Source organism: Schistocerca cancellata, chromosome 4 (genome assembly GCF_023864275.1).
Source record: "Schistocerca cancellata isolate TAMUIC-IGC-003103 chromosome 4, iqSchCanc2.1, whole genome shotgun sequence".
Lineage (NCBI taxonomy): Eukaryota > Metazoa > Arthropoda > Insecta > Orthoptera > Acrididae > Schistocerca > Schistocerca cancellata.
This window is the reverse complement of record NC_064629.1, coordinates 7,842,101-7,858,558: the sequence shown is the minus strand read 5'-3', so window position 1 is coordinate 7,858,558 and position 16,458 is coordinate 7,842,101. Positions and strand designations below refer to the sequence as shown.

The following is a 16,458-nucleotide window of genomic DNA, read 5'->3' as shown; positions in this document are numbered from 1 at the left end:
AGTCGTCTCGTCTCGTCCCGCAGACGTTTGTCGTGCTTGCGCTGTCATATGGACCACGACCCGAGCGGCAGCGAGCGGCAGTCGAGCAAAGTCGGGACAAGTCGGGACGGGGACAGGGACAGGGATAGGAATGGTGCGAATGCACTGCAAACTACGCAGACACCTGGTGTGAGGCGAGGCAAGGCGAGGCGAGGCGAGGCGAGGCGAGGAAGCCCACATCGCTACCAGTGGGCCCTCCAGCACGACACTGCCGCACCCCGCACAGGCCCTCCGCTGAACACCAGGGACAAGATGCGTAATCCGCTAAAGTCTGCACGCTCCCAGCGAATGACAGGGGGTGCAACGAGCAGCAGTGCGTCTCACACACGCGGCGGTGCGCCCGCCAATTCGGCCGTCACTCTGCTGGGACGCCGGGCGCGCCTCCCCGCGCCGTCCTCGAGGAACTGGCGGTTGCGGAAGGAAGCGCTTTCGTCAAATGCGGCCGAAAACTAACATTTTTTTGTGTTGGGAGAAAAGCCGAACGCGAATTCTGCCGTGCTCCTACATTAGATGAGCGCCAACGGCCATACCATGATGAATACACAGGTTCTCGTCCGATCACCGAAATTAAGCATCATCGGGCCCGGCTAGTACTAGGATGGGTGACCGCCTGGGAAAGCCGGGTGCTGTTGGCTCCCTTCCTGTATTTTTTTTTGTTATGTCGCCAGCCCAATTTTCAAACTACCTTTCTGTTGTGACAAAGATGCTTCCTTAAGCCTTTTGAACTACTGTAATGGTACGAAAATGCAGTAATTAACTCAGTTTGAGGGAGAATGTGCTAACCAAATTTGCCAAGAAGACTTTGAAAACGACAAAACAGTACGAATCGGCAGGTGATTTCTTATATACGTCACCGCCTATTGTTGTGTAGGAGTGTAGAGTTCCAAATTTGATTTGTAACCACGAATTTATTCCTTAGTCGTCTCGTCTCGTCTCGTGTCGTCTCGTCCCGCATACGTTTGTCGTGCTTGCGCTGTCATATGGACCACGACCCGAGCGGCAGCGAGCGGCAGTCGAGCAAAGTCGGGATAAGTCGGGACGGGGACAGGGACAGGGATAGGAATGAGGCGAATTCACTGCAAACTACGCAGACACCTGGTGTGAGGCGAGGCGAGGCGAGGCGAGGCGAGGCGAGGCGAGGAAGCCCACATCGCTACCAGTGGGCCTTCCAGCACGACGCTGCCGCACCCCGCACAGGCCCTCCGCTGAACACCAGGGACAAGATGCGTCCTCCGCTAGTGTCGAAGGCTGCACGCGCCCAGCGGAAAACAGGGGGTGCAACGAGCAGCAGTGCGTCTCACACACTCGGCGGTGCGCCCGACAATTCGGCCGTCACTCTGCTGGGACGCCGGGCGCGCCTCTCCGCGCCGTCCTCGAGGAACTGGCGGTTGCGGAAGGAAGCGCTTTCGTCAAATGCGGCCGAAAACTATCATTTTGTGTGTTGGGAGAAAAGCCGAACGCGAATTCTGCCGTACTCCTACATTAGATGAGCGCCAACGGCCATACCATGATGAATACACCGGTTCTCGTCCGATCACCGAAATTAAGCATCATCGGGCCCGGCTAGTACTTGGATGGGTGACCGCGTGGGAAACCAGGGTGCTGTTTGCTCCCTTCCTGTTTTTTTTTTTTTTTTTTTGTTATGTCGCCAGCCCAATTTTCAAACTACCTTTCTGTTGTGACAAAGATGCTTCCTTAAGCCTTTTAAACTACTGTAATGGTACGAAAATGCAGTAATTAACTCAGTTTGAGGGAGAATTTGCTAACCAAGTTTGCCAAGAAGACTTTGAAAACGACAAAACAGTACGAATCGGCAGGTGATTTCTGAAATACGTCACCGCCTATTGTTGTGTAGGAGTGTAGAGTTACAAATTTGATTTGTAAACACGAATTTATTCCTTAGTTGTCTCGTCTCGTCTCGTCTCATCTCGTCCCGCAGACGTTTGTCGTGCTTGCGCTGTCATATGGACCACGACCCGAGCGGCAGCGAGCGGCAGTCGAGCAAAGTCGGGACAAGTCGGGACGGGGACAGGGACAGGGATAGGAATGGTGCGAATTCACTGCAAACTACGCAGACACCTGGTGTGTGGCGAGGCGAAGCGAGGCGAGGCGAGGCGAGGCGAGGCGAGGCGAGGAAGCCCACATCGCTACCAGTGGGCCCTCCAGCACGACACTGCCACACCCCGCACAGGCCCTCCGCTGTACACCAGGGACAAGATGCGTCCTCCGCTAGTGTCGAAGGCTGCACGCGCCCAGCGAATGACAGGGGGTGCAACGAGCCGCAGTGCGTCTCACACACGCGGCGGTGCGCCCGACAATTCGGCCGTCACTCTGCTGGGACGCCGGGCGCGCCTCCCCGCGCCGTCCTCGAGGAACTGGCGGTTGCGGTAGGAAGCGCTTTCGTCAAATGCGGCCGAAAACTAACATTTTGTGTGGTGGGAGAATTGCCGAACGCGAATTCTGCCGTGCTCCTACATTAGATGAGCGCCAACGGCCATACCATGATGAATACACCGGTTCTCGTCCGATCACCGAAATTAAGCATCATCGGGCCCGGCTAGTACTTGGATGGGTGACCGCGTCGGAAACCCGGGTGCTGTTGGCTCCCTTCCTGTTTTTTTTTTGTTATGTCGCCAGAACAATTTTCAAACTACCTTTCTGTTGTGACAAAGATGCTTCCTTAAGCCTTTTAAACTACTGTAATGGTACGAAAATGCAGTAATTAACTCAGTTTGAGGGAGAATGTGCTAACCAAGTTTGCCAAGAAGACTTTGAAAACGATAAAACAGTACGAATCGGCAGGTGATTTCTGAAATACGTCACCGCCTATTGTTGTGTAGGAGTGTAGAGTTCCAAATTTGATTGGTAACCACGAATTTATTCCTTAGTCGTCTCGTCTCGTCTCGTCCCGCAGACGTTTGTCGTGCTTGCGCTGTCATATGGACCACGACCCGAGCGGCAGCGAGCGGCAGTCGAGCAAAGTCGGGACAAGTCGGGACGGGGACAGGGACAGGGATAGGAATGGTGCGAATGCACTGCAAACTACGCAGACACCTGGTGTGAGGCGAGGCGAGGCGAGGCGAGGCGAGGCGAGGAAGCCCACATCGCTACCAGTGGGCCCTCCAGCACGACACTGCCGCACCCCGCACAGGCCCTCCGCTGAACACCAGGGACAAGATGCGTCCTCCGCTAAAGGCTGCACGCGCCCAGCGAATGACAGGGGGTGCAACGAGCAGCAGTGCGTCTCACACACGCGGCGGTGCGCCCGCCAATTCGGCCGTCACTCTGCTGGGACGCCGGGCGCGCCTCCCCGCGCCGTCCTCGAGGAACTGGCGGTTGCGGAAGGAAGCGCTTTCGTCAAATGCGGCCGAAAACTAACATTTTGTGTGTTGGGAGAAAAGCCGAACGCGAATTCTGCCGTGCTCCTACATTAGATGAGCGCCAACGGCCATACCATGATGAATACACCGGTTCTCGTCCGATCACCGAAGTTAAGCATCATCGGGCCCGGCTAGTACTTGGATGGGTGACCGCCTGGGAAACCCGGGTGCTGTTGGCTCCCTTTCTGTTTTTTTTTTTTTTTTTTTTTTTTTTGTTATGTCGCCAGCCCAACTTTGAAACTACATTTCTGTTGTGACAAGTATGCTTCCTTAAGCCTTTTAAACTACTGTAATGGTATGAAAATGCAGTAATTAACTCAGTTTGAGGGAGAATGTGCTAACCAAGTTTGCCAAGAAGACTTTGAAAACGACAAAACAGTACGAATCGGCAGGTGATTTCTGAAATACGTCACTACCTATTGTTGTGTAGGAGTGTAGAATTCGAAATTTGATTTGTAACCACGAATTTATTCCTTAGTCGTCTCGTCTCGTCTCGTCTCGTCTCGTCCCGCAGACGTTTGTCGTGCTTGCGCTGTCATATGGACCACGACCCGAGCGGCAGCGAGCGGCAGTCGAGCAAAGTCGGGACAAGTCGGGACGGGGACAGGGACAGGGATAGGAATGGTGCAAATGCACTGCAAACTACGCAGACACCTGGTGTGAGGCGAGGCGAGGCGAGGCGAGGCGAGGAAGCCCACATCGCTACCAGTGGGCCCTCCAGCACGACACTGCCGCACCCCGCACAGGCCCTCCGCTGAACACCAGGGACAAGATGCGTCCTCCGCTAGTGTTGAAGGCTGCACGCGCCCAGCGAATGACAGGGATTGCAACGAGCAGCAGTGCGTCTCACACACGCGGCGGTGCGCCCGCCAATTCGGCCGTCACTCTGCTGGGACGCCGGCGCGCCTCCCCGCGCCGTCCTCGAGGAACTGGCGGTTGCGGAAGGAAGCGCTTTCGTCAAATGCGGCCGAAAACTAACATTTTGTGTGTTGGGAGAAAAGCCGAACGCGAATTCTGCCGTGCTCTTACATTAGATGAGCGCCAACGGCCATACCATGATGAATACACCGGTTCTCGTCCGATCACCGAAGTTAAGCATCATCGGGCCCGGCTAGTACTTGGATGGGTGACCGCCTGGCAACACCTCGGTGCCGAGCGAGCAGTACTTCCGCGTGCGACTTGGCCGGCGGCGCCTCGCGTGTCGTCTGCTTCCTCTGCCTCGTGGCTTGTGTTTATCCCTGACTCTAAGTAATGGAAGTGATATACGATGATAGTGAGGAAAGACAGAATAACGTACAATGTGAGTTTGATCGATCCGTTGATAAACCATCGGCATTCGAAATTCACCGTTGGATATTAGAGGACTTGATGTTACGGCATGATGACGTTCTTGGCATACAGTTTGATACGTTCCTTAATTCGGTGTTTTTGAAATTGAGATCTCCTGATATGTGTGATACTGTTGTGTCTGTCAATGACGGCGTGCGTAAATTTCGACATCTTGACGGTAAAATTAGTAATGTGACTGTGTCGCACGCCGGCTTTGGCGTTAGGCAAATTCGTATCTTTAACTTGCCTTTTGAAATACGGAATGATACTATTTCACGTTATTTGCGTCCGTACGGTACCGTTTTGTCAGTGATTAAGGAAAAGTTGCCCTCCGCATATTTGTTTCAAGTCGAAAACGGTGTGCGGAGTGTGAAAATGGTTGCCAGACAACACGTTCCGTCCTTTATTCTGGTTAACGGCCACCGTGCGTTTGTGACTTATAGTGGACAGCCTCAAACTTGTTCATTTTGTAGTGGCGTTGGTCATTACCGGCAGGACTGTCCTAAACGTAAACGGCCTGCTCAATTACCGATCGATGACGGTTTGCGCGGGGACAGCTTTGCCTCTGTCGCTGCTACGGTCTTAGGTACAGCCCCCCCCCGCACCCGCGCGCCGCGTGGCCGATGCTAACCTAGCTGACGCCGCGGTTGCCATGGATGTGTCCACTCCCGATTGTGACCTTGCTACTGTGTCTGCTGTTTCCGCGCCTGCTACGGCTACCGTGCAGGCTGACGAAAGTTTGTCTTTACCACGTGTTTCACTTGCGTCTGTGTCCGACCCCATGCCCGCGTCGGCGACTGCTGTAGTGTCGGAACCTGTTTCGCAGCCTGTTACGGTATCGGAATCTTTTGATACGTTGCCTGCCTCAGTTGACATAGCTGCCGGTGCTCCTGTTCACACTGCTGTTGTGGAATCGCGGGAAATTTTTGTGGCTCCGAAACCGCGGCGTGATGAACTTCCGTCTCGCAGTTCTAGCAGGCAACGTGCTCGTAGTGTTGGTCGGTCGCCCTCCTCTGACAGGGGGTCTACACGACAGGACCGCAGTCCGTCTCCAGTTGACCGTTCGCCCGCCGCTTCCCGGCAGTCGCGGGTTGGTCGGCAGGACTCACAACAGCGTGTCGCGCGTCGGGACCCACGTGCAGACCGCGAGCGGCGGCCGTCTCCGGCTTCCGGCTGCGGGCGTCAGACACAGCAATCACAACCACAACAGCTTGCCGCTTCTCGCCCTTCGCTGCCCGACGATCTCAGCGTTGCCGATCAGAAGCGTGATGTCGCTGTTCGACATTTACGCACCGTTTTAAGTCAGCAGCCCACTGGTGACGGTTCCGTTGTGCCGACCGACACAGCTTCGGCTGTGGCGACGCCGCCATTGCCGACGAAACGGAAGGCTGAAGACACCCACCAGCGTCGGGTTTGTCCTTCTGCCCTTGAGCGTGTGCCGACCTCTTCTTCCGACGTGGAGATGCCCGTCGTTGTTCCTTTGTCGGCAGCCTCCGGTGGCACAGATTCTGGGACCGCGTCCACCCCCACTTCCGTCCCCCCCACTGACTGGGCGGCGGATGTGGAAGGTGGTGCGGAGACTTAGTGATTTCTTTGTTGTCCCTTAATCCAGTTGACGGGAATTACACCCGTCTTTTTCGAGAACTTTTTATCCTTTTTGGTGGCTGAAATTCCGTCAATGTCTGCTGTCTGTTTTTTATGAGGAGTTTTTTGTGCTTGTGTCTTTTAATTGTGTATGGCGCCTGAGCGTTGTTCGTGGAATATTTTAACTATCACTGTTATTCTCTGTTGTTCCCTCTTCCAGTTGACGGGAATCAATTCAGTCTTTTTAGAGAAAATTTTATCCTTTTTGGTGGCTGAAATTCCGTCCATGTTTGCTGTTTGTTTTTAAATGAGGAGCGTTTTGTGCTTGTGTATTTTAATTGTGTATGGAGCCTGAGCGTTGTTCGTGGAATATTTTAACTATCAATGTCAACAAGTTGAGTAACCCGCACAAGTTGTCGGCTTTGCTCACTTTTTTACATGACTCCCACTGTCATGTGGCATTTTTACAGGAAGTTACGCGTCAGGCTCTGTTGTTTTTACTTGACGCTTCTGATTTTACTGTCGTTGATAATATAATGTCCGACGAACAGACTGGTACTGCTATCTTAATCCGTCCTGAATTCGATGTTAGCAATATTGAAATATTGCCAAATGACCGCGCTATAGCATGTACCGTCAATGGTCTTGCCTTTGTCAATGTGTATGCTCATGCCGGTGACAAGCCAGCGCGGAATAAATTTTATGGTCAGGATCTCTGTCCACTTCTCCATCGTAATCATACTGACTTAGTGATCGGTGGTGATTTTAATGCTGTGATTGATGGTCGAGATCAGGAGCCGCGTCCTAACTGGTGCCAGGAATTACGTACGTTGGTTGACAGTTTTCGGCTCCGCGACACGTGGCGTGTGCTGCATCCGGACAAGACGCATTTCACCCACTTTTACGCCACCGGTCACAGTCGCTTGGACAGGATCTATGTGTCTTCGCCGCTCGCCGCCCACGTCCGGAAGGCGGACGTGTTGCCGGTTATTTTTTCAGACCATTGCGGTTACATGTGTCAACTCTTCTTGCCGCGTGCGCGCCCTACTCGGCGCCCCACTATTTGGAAATTTAACTGTAGCCTTTTGGACGATGCCAGTCTAACGTCTCAATTTACTGCGTTGTGGCGCAAGCTCTTGCGTGGTAAGGGAGATGGTGGCAGTACTATCGGGTGGTGGGTGGCGGTCGCCAAGCCGGCTATTCGGCGTTTTTTAATCGATTTTAGCCGCGATGCGGCGCATTGGCGTCGGTCGACGGCACGTTTTTACCAGGATTGTTTAAAGGATATCGCTCAGCGAGTCGCGACGTCACCTGAGTTGCTTCGGATTTTAATCAATTCAAAGCCAAGCTCCTCGATGATCTACGTCGGAAGGGTGTTGGAACTATCGCGCGGAGCCAACCGGTGGGTGACGTGGAAGGGGAGCCGCTCTCTCTCTACCACCTGAGCAGGGAGCGCCGGCGGCGCGAGCGGTTGGCCATCCGTAAATGGGTCCAGCGAGATGGCACGTCCACATCCGATGGTGCGGCCATTGAGCGAGAAGTTCACGCGCACTTTGAGACGCTCTTTCGACAGGTTGACGTCGACGCCGGGGCGCTGCGCGATTTTTTGCAGAGGGTCCCACGTGTGTTAACACGACAAGATAGAGCCAGTTTAAATGAACCTTTTACCCTTGATGACTTAGATACAGCTGTGAAACGGAGTCCTCGGGGCCGGTCCCCTGGACTGGACGGGATTCCCGCGGAATTTTATTTAAAATTTTTCAGTCTTTTAAGTGATGTTTTAATTGCCGTTATGAATGAGGTCCATAACGGCGTTGCTATTCCTGCGGAATTTTCAGAAGGGCGCATTGCCCTCGTTCCGAAATCGACCGCCACACCAAATCTCGACAATGTCCGTCCTATAACCTTGCTGAACGCCGACTATAAAATTATAGCGCGGTGTATCACGCACAGGTTGACGGACGTTATGCCAAAGGTGGTGAGTGACCATCAGACTTGCGCTGTCAGGGACCGTAACATATTCGATGCTGTTCTGGCGTACCGGGATTGTATCGGATATGTAAAAAGTCACAGGCTCCGGACGGCTGCGATAATGCTGGTCGACTTCAAAAACGCTTTCGATCGGATTAGTCACACCTATCTGCGGCAGGTCTTGGTCGGTTTCGGATTTGGTCCTAAACTGACGACGATGGTGTATAATATTTTAAGGAATGCCACGTCACGGGTTGTAATAAACGGAATTCCCAGTCGTGTTATACCTATTAGCCGCTCAGTTCGCCAGGGCTGCCCCTTGTCTATGTCGCTCTTCGCTTTGGCTTTGGATCCGCTCCTCCGCTGTATCGCCCAGGAATGCCGGGGCATTCGCATTGGTGGCGATCAGCTGATCTGTAGAGCGTATGCCGACGACCTCGGCGTGTTCCTTGATCAGCCAGAGGACATTAACAGGCTGCATGGTGTTTTACAGCGATTTGAGAGGGCGACGGGGGCTATCGTGAATCCTCGGAAGACTGTTTTGCTCCCTCTTACACCTCGCCTGCGTACTGCTCGCGGCGACTGGTTTTGTGTCAAGCAACGACAGACAGTGCTCGGTGTCATTCTGACCGACAATCTGCAGCGTATGGAAGCTCTGAATTGGCGGTCCACGCTGTATAAGGTTAGGGCCGTTGCGAAACTGTATGCCTCTCGGAATTTGGCGCTCCGTCAACGGGTGGCCCTTATTAACACGCAGATTTTGGCCAAAGCGTGGTATCTGGCACAAGTCCTACCTGTGCCGAAACAACTGGAACGGGCCCTTCAACAGGCGGTCTATTGGTTGCTATGGAAAGGTGACATTTTTAAGGTCTCCCTGGCAACCTGTACCTTGAGTCTGGCGGAGGGGGGGCTGGGTTTCGTTGACTTTCGCAACAAGTGTGCGGCGCTCTTCGTAAAGCGGACTACCGTGGTGCTTGACAAGGGGCCGTGCAGTCCGACGGCTGCCTTGTTCCGTGCGTACCGCCCGCCATCGGTGATTGCTCCGGTCTCGATCAGTCATATTCCGTCCACGTTGAACTTCGTACGCCGGTATTATGTGTATAACAGCTATCTGGTGCTCGGCGATGTCCGTGCGTGCAATGTCGGTGACATTATTCGCGCTCTTCGGGGATCGCCGAGCAGGAATAAATGGGAGTATCGGCTACCTCAGCACGACTGGCGAATGGTGTGGCGGAACCTTGCCACCGCCGTTATTCCTGCCGACGTTCACGGAACATGGTATAAAGTGGTCAACCGCACAATTCCGACTAATGCTAAGCTGCACTCTATCGGTCTGATTCCTTCGGGTGTCTGTGATTCGTGTCCTGAGGAGGACACTATCGAACACCGATTCGAGTGTCGGAAATTCCGTGTTGTTTGGGACATTGCGTGTGACATGGTGCGTCTAATCAACAGAGTGGACAGGCGGCAGGTGACAGCTTTGGACGCCATCGTGCCTCAGTGTGTAGCGTATCCGGCCACCAAACGGAATGCTACTCTTTGGATTTTGGGACACACGGTTTATTGTATTTTCGCCCTGAAATTGACTGATGCCGTCGACTTTCTGTCTTACCTGTGGGCGGAACATCATTTGACCCTTGGTCGACAGGCTTATTCCTCGATTTTTGCCAATTTTTTGCATGTCGCCTTGGCCCATGCATTCACTAAATTGTCACTTTCCTGATACGACTCTATACCCAATCATGACATTTTTCTTTTTCCTATCTGATACTACTGCCAATATTCCTGTTGGCGTTTATGACGAACCCTTGCTTACCACCGGTCTTCCTTTCTTGGGTAATGATTTTATGGCTTGGTAAAGTTGTGTTTCTAATGGACCGTACATTAACGAAACCGTACACATAACCTACATTTATGTGAATGGCGCTTTGTCCGTCAAAAGTTCTTTTATGTTTGCTTTACTTTCTGTTCCTCCTTTCTTTCTTTCTTGTTATTTGTTCCTTTCTCGCGGCGACTGAGGGGGCCGAGTCGCGGTGATCATTTTATCACAGTTGGTGTGTGTCTGAATGTGGGACTCTTTCCTATTGCTATGCGTCGACGTTTGTTTTATTCTCCATGTACCATCCGTCGGCCGTTAGCGGAGACATGTTTTCTTTCGGACTTTCTTTTATTTGCGGTGGATTTCCTTTTTTTTGGTGGATGCCACGTGACTGTTGCTTTGACGGGTTGTCATTGTTGTCGATCACTGTCGATGCCAGTTGCCACGGCGTCCAGTAGCCACTTTTGTTTCTATTATTTGGCATGCAGTCTGGAAGACGGATTACCTTGCGTTTCTTTTCTTATCTTGGCGGATGCATATTCCTTTCTGATATTTGTAGTGGAAACCCACAGCATATATTCACGCCAGCACACCTCGCCGATGAAGGCAACTTTTGGAGGGCGTAAATCAGGAGCTCTTGATAAGTCAACAGCACCTTTATATATATATATAAAAAAAAAAAAAAAAAAAAAAAAAGTGCGGTTGGCTCCCTTCCTGTATTTTTTTTTTTTTGTTATGTCGCAAGCCCAATTTTCAAACTACCTTTCTGTTGTGACAAAGATGCTTCCTTAAGCCTTTTAAACTACTGTAATGGCACGAAAATGCAGTAATTAACTCAGTTTGAGGGAGAATGTGCTAACCAAGTTTGCTAAGAAGACTTTGAAAACGACAAAACAGTACGAATCGGCAGGTGATTTCTGAAATACGTCACCGCCTATTCTTGTGTAGGAGTGTAGAGTTCCAAATTTGATTTGTAACCACGAATTTATTCCTTAGTCGTCTCATCTCTTCTCGTCCCGCAGACGTTTGTCGTGCTTGCGCTGTCATATGGACCACGACCCGAGCGGCAGCGAGCGGCAGTCGAGCAAAGTCGGGACAAGTCGGGACGGGGACAGGGACAGGGATAGGAATGGTGCGAATGCACTGCAAACTACGCAGACACCTGGTGTGAGGCGAGGCGAGGCGAGGCGAGGCGAGGAAGCCCACATCGCTACCAGTGGGCCCTCCAGCACGACACTGCCGCACCCCGCACAGGCCCTCCGCTGAACACCAGGGACAAGATGCGTCCTCCGCTAGTGTCGAAGGCTGCACGCGCCCAGCGAATGACAGGGGGTGCAACGAGCAGCAGTGCGTCTCACACACGCGGCGGTGCGCCCGCCAATTCGGCCGTCACTCTGCTGCGACGCCGGGCGCGCCTCCCCGCGCCGTCCTCGAGGAACTGGCGGTTGCGGAAGAAAGCGCTTTCGTCAAATGCGGCCGAAAACTAACATTTTGTGTGTTGGGAGAAAAGCCGAACGCGAATTCTGCCGTGCTCCTACATTAGATGAGCGCCAACGGCCATACCATGATGAATACACCGGTTCTCGTCCGATCACCGAAGTTAAGCATCATCGGGCCCGGCTAGTACTTGGATGGGTGACCGCCTGGGACACCCGGGTGCTGTTGGCTCCCTTCCTGTTTTTTTTTTTTTTTGTTATGTCGAAAGCCCAATTTTCAAACTACCTTTCTGTTGTGACAAAGATGCTTCCTTAAGCCTTTTAAACTACTGTAATGGTACGAAAATGCAGTAATTAATTCAGTTTGAGGGAGAATGTGCTAACCAAGTTTGCCAAGAAGACTTTGAAAACGACAAAACAGTACGAATCGGCAGGTGATTTCTGAAATACGTCACCGCCTATTGTTGTGTAGGAGTGTAGAGTTCCAAATTTGATTTGTAACGACGAATTTATTCCTTAGTCGTCTCGTCTCGTCTCGTCTCGTCCCGCAGACGTTTGTCGTGCTTGCGCTGTCATATGGACCACGACCCGAGCGGCAGCGAGCGGCAGTCGAGCAAAGTCGGGACAAGTCGGGACGGGGACAGGGACAGGGATAGGAATGGTGCGAATGCACTGCAAACTACGCAGACACCTGGTGTGTGGCGAGGCGAGGCGAGGCGAGGAAGCCCACATCGCTACCAGTGGGCCCTCCAGCACGACACTGCCGCACCCCGCACAGGCCCTCCGCTGAACACCAGGGCCAAGATGCGTCCTCCGCTAGTGTCGAAGGCTGCACGCGCCCAGCGAATGACAGGGGGTGCAACGAGCAGCAGTGCGTGTCACACGCGGCGGTGCGCCCGCCAATTCGGCCGTCACTCTGCTGGGACGCCGGGCGCGCCTCCCCGCGCCGTCCTCGAGGAACTGGCGGTTGCGGAAGGAAGCGCTTTCGTCAAATGCGGCCGAAAACTAACATTTTGTGTGTTGGGAGAAAAGCCGAACGCGAATTCTGCCGTGCTCCTACATTAGATGAGCGCCAACGGCCATACCATGATGAATACACCGGTTCTCGTCCGATCACCGAAGTTAAGCATCATCGGGCCCGGCTAGTACTTGGATTGGTGACCGCCTGGGAAACCCGGGTGCTGTTGGCTCCCTTCCTGTTTTTTTTTTTGTTATGTCGCCAGCCCAATTTTCAAACTACCTTTCTGTTGTGACAAAGATGCTTCCTTAAGCCTTTTAAACTACTGTAATGGTACGAAAATGCAATAATTAACTCAGTTTGAGGGAGAATATGCTAACCAAGTTTGCCAAGAACACTTTGAAAACCTCAAAACAGTACGAATCGGCCGGTGATTTCTGAAATACGTCACCGCCTATTGTTGTGTAGGAGTGTAGAGTTCCAAATTTGATTTGTAACCACGAATTTATTCCTTAGTCGTCTCGTCTCGTCTCGTCTCGTCTCGTCCCGCAGACGTTTGTCGTGCTTGCGCTGTCATATGGACCACGACGCGAGCGGCAGCGAGCGGCAGTCGAGCAAAGTCGGGACAAGTCGGGACGGGGACAGGGACAGGGATAGGAATGGTGCGAATGCACTGCAAACTACGCAGACACCTGGTGTGTGGCGAGGCGAGGCGAGGCGAGGAAGCCCACATCGCTACCAGTGGGCCCTCCAGCACGACACTGCCGCACCCCGCACAGGCCCTCCGCTGAACACCAGGGACAAGATGCGTCCTCCGCTAGTGTCGAAGGCTGCACGCGCCCAGCGAATGACAGGGGGTGCAACGAGCAGCAGTGCGTGTCACACGCGGCGGTGCGCCCGCCAATTCGGCCGTCACTCTGCTGGGACGCCGGGCGCGCCTCCCCGCGCCGTCCTCGAGGAACTGGCGGTTGCGGAAGGAAGCGCTTTCGTCAAATGCGGCCGAAAACTAACATTTTGTGTGTTGGGAGAAAAGCCGAACGCGAATTCTGCCGTGCTCCTACATTAGATGAGCGCCAACGGCCATACCATGATGAATACACCGGTTCTCGTCCGATCACCGAAGTTAAGCATCATCGGGCCCGGCTAGTACTTGGATGGGTGACCGCCTTGGAAACCCGGGTGCTGTTGGCTCCCTTCCTGTTTTTTTTTTTTTTGTTATGTCGCCAGCCCATTTTTCAAACTACCTTTCTGTTGTGACAAAGATGCTTCCTTAAGCCTTTTAAACTACTGTAATGGTACGAAAATGCAGTAATTAACTCAGTTTGAGGGAGAATGTGCTAACCAAGTTTGCTAAGAATACTTTGAAAACGACAAAACAGTACGAATCGGCAGGTGATTTCTGAAATACGTCACCGCCTATTGTTGTGTAGGAGTGTAGAGTTCCAAATTAGATTTGTAACCACGAAATTATTCCTTAGTCGTCTCGTCTCGTCTCGTCCCGCAGACGTTTGTCGTGCTTGCGCTGTCATATGGACCACGACACGAGCGGCAGCGAATGGCAGTCGAGCATAGTCGGGACAAGTCGGGACGGGGACAGGGACAGGGATAGGAATGGTGCGAATGCACTGCAAACTACGCAGACACCTGGTGTGAGGCGAGGCGAGGTGAGGCGTGGCGAGGCGAGGCGAGGCGAGTAAGCCCACATCGCTACCAGTGGGCCCTCCAGCACAACACTGCCGCACCCCGCACAGGCCCTCCGCTGAACACCAGGGACAAGATGCGTCCTCCGCTAGTGTTGAAGGCTGCACGCGCCCAGCGGATGACAGAGGGTGCAACGAGCAGCAGTGCGTCTCACACACGCGGCGGTGCGTCCGCCAATTTGGCCGTCACTCTGCTGGGACTCCGGGCGCGCCTCCCCGCGCCGTCCTCGAGGAGCTGGCGATTGCGGAAGGAAGTGCTTTCGTCAAATGCGGCAGGAAAACTAACATTTTGTGTGTTGGGAGAAAAGCCGAACGCGAATTCTGTCGTGCTCCTACATCAGATGAGCGCCAACGGCCATACCATGATGAATACACCGGTTCTCGTCCGATCACCGAAGTTAAGCATCATCGGGCCCGGCTAGTACTTGGATGGGTTACCGCCTGGGACACCCGGGTGTTGTTGGCTCCCTTCCTGTTTTCTTTTTGTTATGTCGCCAGCCCAATTTTCAATCTACCTTTCTGTTGTGACAAAGATGCTTCCTTAAGCCTTTTAAACTACTGTAATGGTACGAAAATGCAGTAATTAACTCAGTTTGAGGGAGAATGTGCTAACCAAGTTTGCCAAGAAGACTTTGAAAACGACAAAACAGTACGAATCGGCCGGTGATTTCTGAAATACGTCACCGCCTATTGTTGTGTAGGAGTGTAGAGTTCCAAATTTGATTTGTAACGACGAATTTATTCCTTAGTCGTCTCGTCTCGTCTCGTCTCGTCTCGTATCGTCCCGCAGACGTTTGTCGTGCTTGCGCTGTCATATGGACCACGACCCGAGCGGCAGCGAGCGGCAGTCGAGCAAAGTCGGGACAAGTCGGGACGGGGACAGGGACAGGGATAGGAATGGTGCGAATGCACTGCAAACTACGCAGACACCTGGTGTGAGGCGAGGCGAGGCGAGGCGAGGCGAGGCGAGGAAGCCCACATCGCTACCAGTGGGCCCTCCAGCACGACACTGCCGCACCCCGCACAGGCCCTCCGCTGAACACCAGGGACAAGATGCGTCCTCCGCTAGTGTCGAAGGCTGCACGCGCCCAGCGAATGACAAGGGGTGCAACGAGCAGCAGTGCGTCTCACACACGCGGCGGTGCGCCCGCCAATTCGGCCGTCACTCTGCTGGGACGCCGGGCGCGCCTCCCCGCGCCGTCCTCGAGGAACTGGCGGTTGCGGAAGGAAGCGTTTTCGTCAAATGCGGCCGAAAACTAACATTTTGTGTGTTGGGAGAAAAGACGAACGCGAATTCTGCCGTGCTCCTACATTAGATGAGCACCAACGGCCATACCATGATGAATACACCGGTTCTCGTCCGATCACCGAAGTTAAGCATCATCGGGCCCGGCTAGTACTTGGATGGGTGACCGCCTGGGAAACCCGGGTGCTGTTGGCTACCTTCCTGTTTTTTTTTTGTTATGTCGCCAGCCCAATTTTCAAACTACCTTTCTGTTGTGACAAAGATGCTTCCTTAAGCCTTTTAAACTACTGTAATGGTACGAAAATGCAGAAATTAACTCAGTTTGAGGGAGAATGTGCGAACCAAGTTTGCCAAGAAGACTTTGAAAACGACAAAACAGTACGAATCGACAGGTGATTTCTGAAATACGTCACCGCCTATTGTTGTGTAGTAGTGTAGAGTTCCAAATTTGATTTGTAACCACGAATTTATTCCTTAGTCGTCTCGTCTCGTCTCGTCTCGTCTCGTCCCGCAGACGTTTGTCGTGCTTGCGCTGTCATATGGACCACGACCCGAGCGGCAGCGAGCGGCAGTCGAGCAAAGTCGGGACAAGTCGGGACGGGGACAGGGACAGGGATAGGAATGGTGCGAATGCACTGCAAACTACGCAGACACCTGGTGTGAGGCGAGGCGAGGCGAGGCGAGGCGAGGCGAGGAAGCCCACATCGCTACCAGTGGGCCCTCCAGCACGACACTGCCGCACTCCGCACAGGCCCTCCGCTGAACACCAGGGACAAGATGCGTCCTCCGCTAGTGTCGAAGGCTGCACGCGCCCAGCGAATGACAGGGGGTGCAACGAGCAGCAGTGCGTCTCACACACGCGGCGGTGCGCCCGCCAATTCGGCCGTCACTCTGCTGCGACGCCGGGCGCGCCTCCCCGCGCTGTCCTCGAGGAACTGGCGGTTGCGGAAGGAAGCGCTTTCGTCAAATGCGGCCGAAAACTAACATTTTGTTTGT

The 16,458-nt window shown here is 53.4% G+C and overlaps 9 non-coding genes and 1 pseudogene across 9 annotated transcripts; all 10 read left to right on the top strand.

Moving 5' to 3' along the window:
- The first annotated feature begins 555 nt into the window (after positions 1-555).
- Positions 556-674, top strand: LOC126185312 (5S ribosomal RNA). Its single transcript, XR_007537072.1, has one exon. It is a non-coding gene; the product is annotated as a 5S ribosomal RNA (ribosomal RNA).
- An 857-nt stretch (positions 675-1,531) lies between these two features.
- Positions 1,532-1,650, top strand: LOC126185334 (5S ribosomal RNA). The gene has a single exon (XR_007537094.1). It is a non-coding gene; the product is annotated as a 5S ribosomal RNA (ribosomal RNA).
- Positions 1,651-2,525: 875 nt separating this feature from the next.
- On the top strand, positions 2,526-2,644 carry LOC126185283 (5S ribosomal RNA). The gene has a single exon (XR_007537044.1). It is a non-coding gene; the product is annotated as a 5S ribosomal RNA (ribosomal RNA).
- Positions 2,645-3,479: 835 nt separating this feature from the next.
- LOC126185918 (5S ribosomal RNA) lies at positions 3,480-3,598 on the top strand. Its single transcript, XR_007537231.1, has one exon. It is a non-coding gene; the product is annotated as a 5S ribosomal RNA (ribosomal RNA).
- An 861-nt stretch (positions 3,599-4,459) lies between these two features.
- LOC126185434 (5S ribosomal RNA) lies at positions 4,460-4,577 on the top strand (annotated as a pseudogene).
- Positions 4,578-11,671: 7,094 nt separating this feature from the next.
- LOC126186499 (5S ribosomal RNA) lies at positions 11,672-11,790 on the top strand. Its single transcript, XR_007537590.1, has one exon. It is a non-coding gene; the product is annotated as a 5S ribosomal RNA (ribosomal RNA).
- Positions 11,791-12,629: 839 nt separating this feature from the next.
- Positions 12,630-12,748, top strand: LOC126186603 (5S ribosomal RNA). The gene has a single exon (XR_007537668.1). It is a non-coding gene; the product is annotated as a 5S ribosomal RNA (ribosomal RNA).
- Positions 12,749-13,588: 840 nt separating this feature from the next.
- On the top strand, positions 13,589-13,707 carry LOC126186364 (5S ribosomal RNA). The gene has a single exon (XR_007537460.1). It is a non-coding gene; the product is annotated as a 5S ribosomal RNA (ribosomal RNA).
- Positions 13,708-14,563: 856 nt separating this feature from the next.
- LOC126185316 (5S ribosomal RNA) lies at positions 14,564-14,682 on the top strand. Its single transcript, XR_007537076.1, has one exon. It is a non-coding gene; the product is annotated as a 5S ribosomal RNA (ribosomal RNA).
- An 856-nt stretch (positions 14,683-15,538) lies between these two features.
- Positions 15,539-15,657, top strand: LOC126186350 (5S ribosomal RNA). Its single transcript, XR_007537447.1, has one exon. It is a non-coding gene; the product is annotated as a 5S ribosomal RNA (ribosomal RNA).
- Positions 15,658-16,458: the final 801 nt, after the last annotated feature.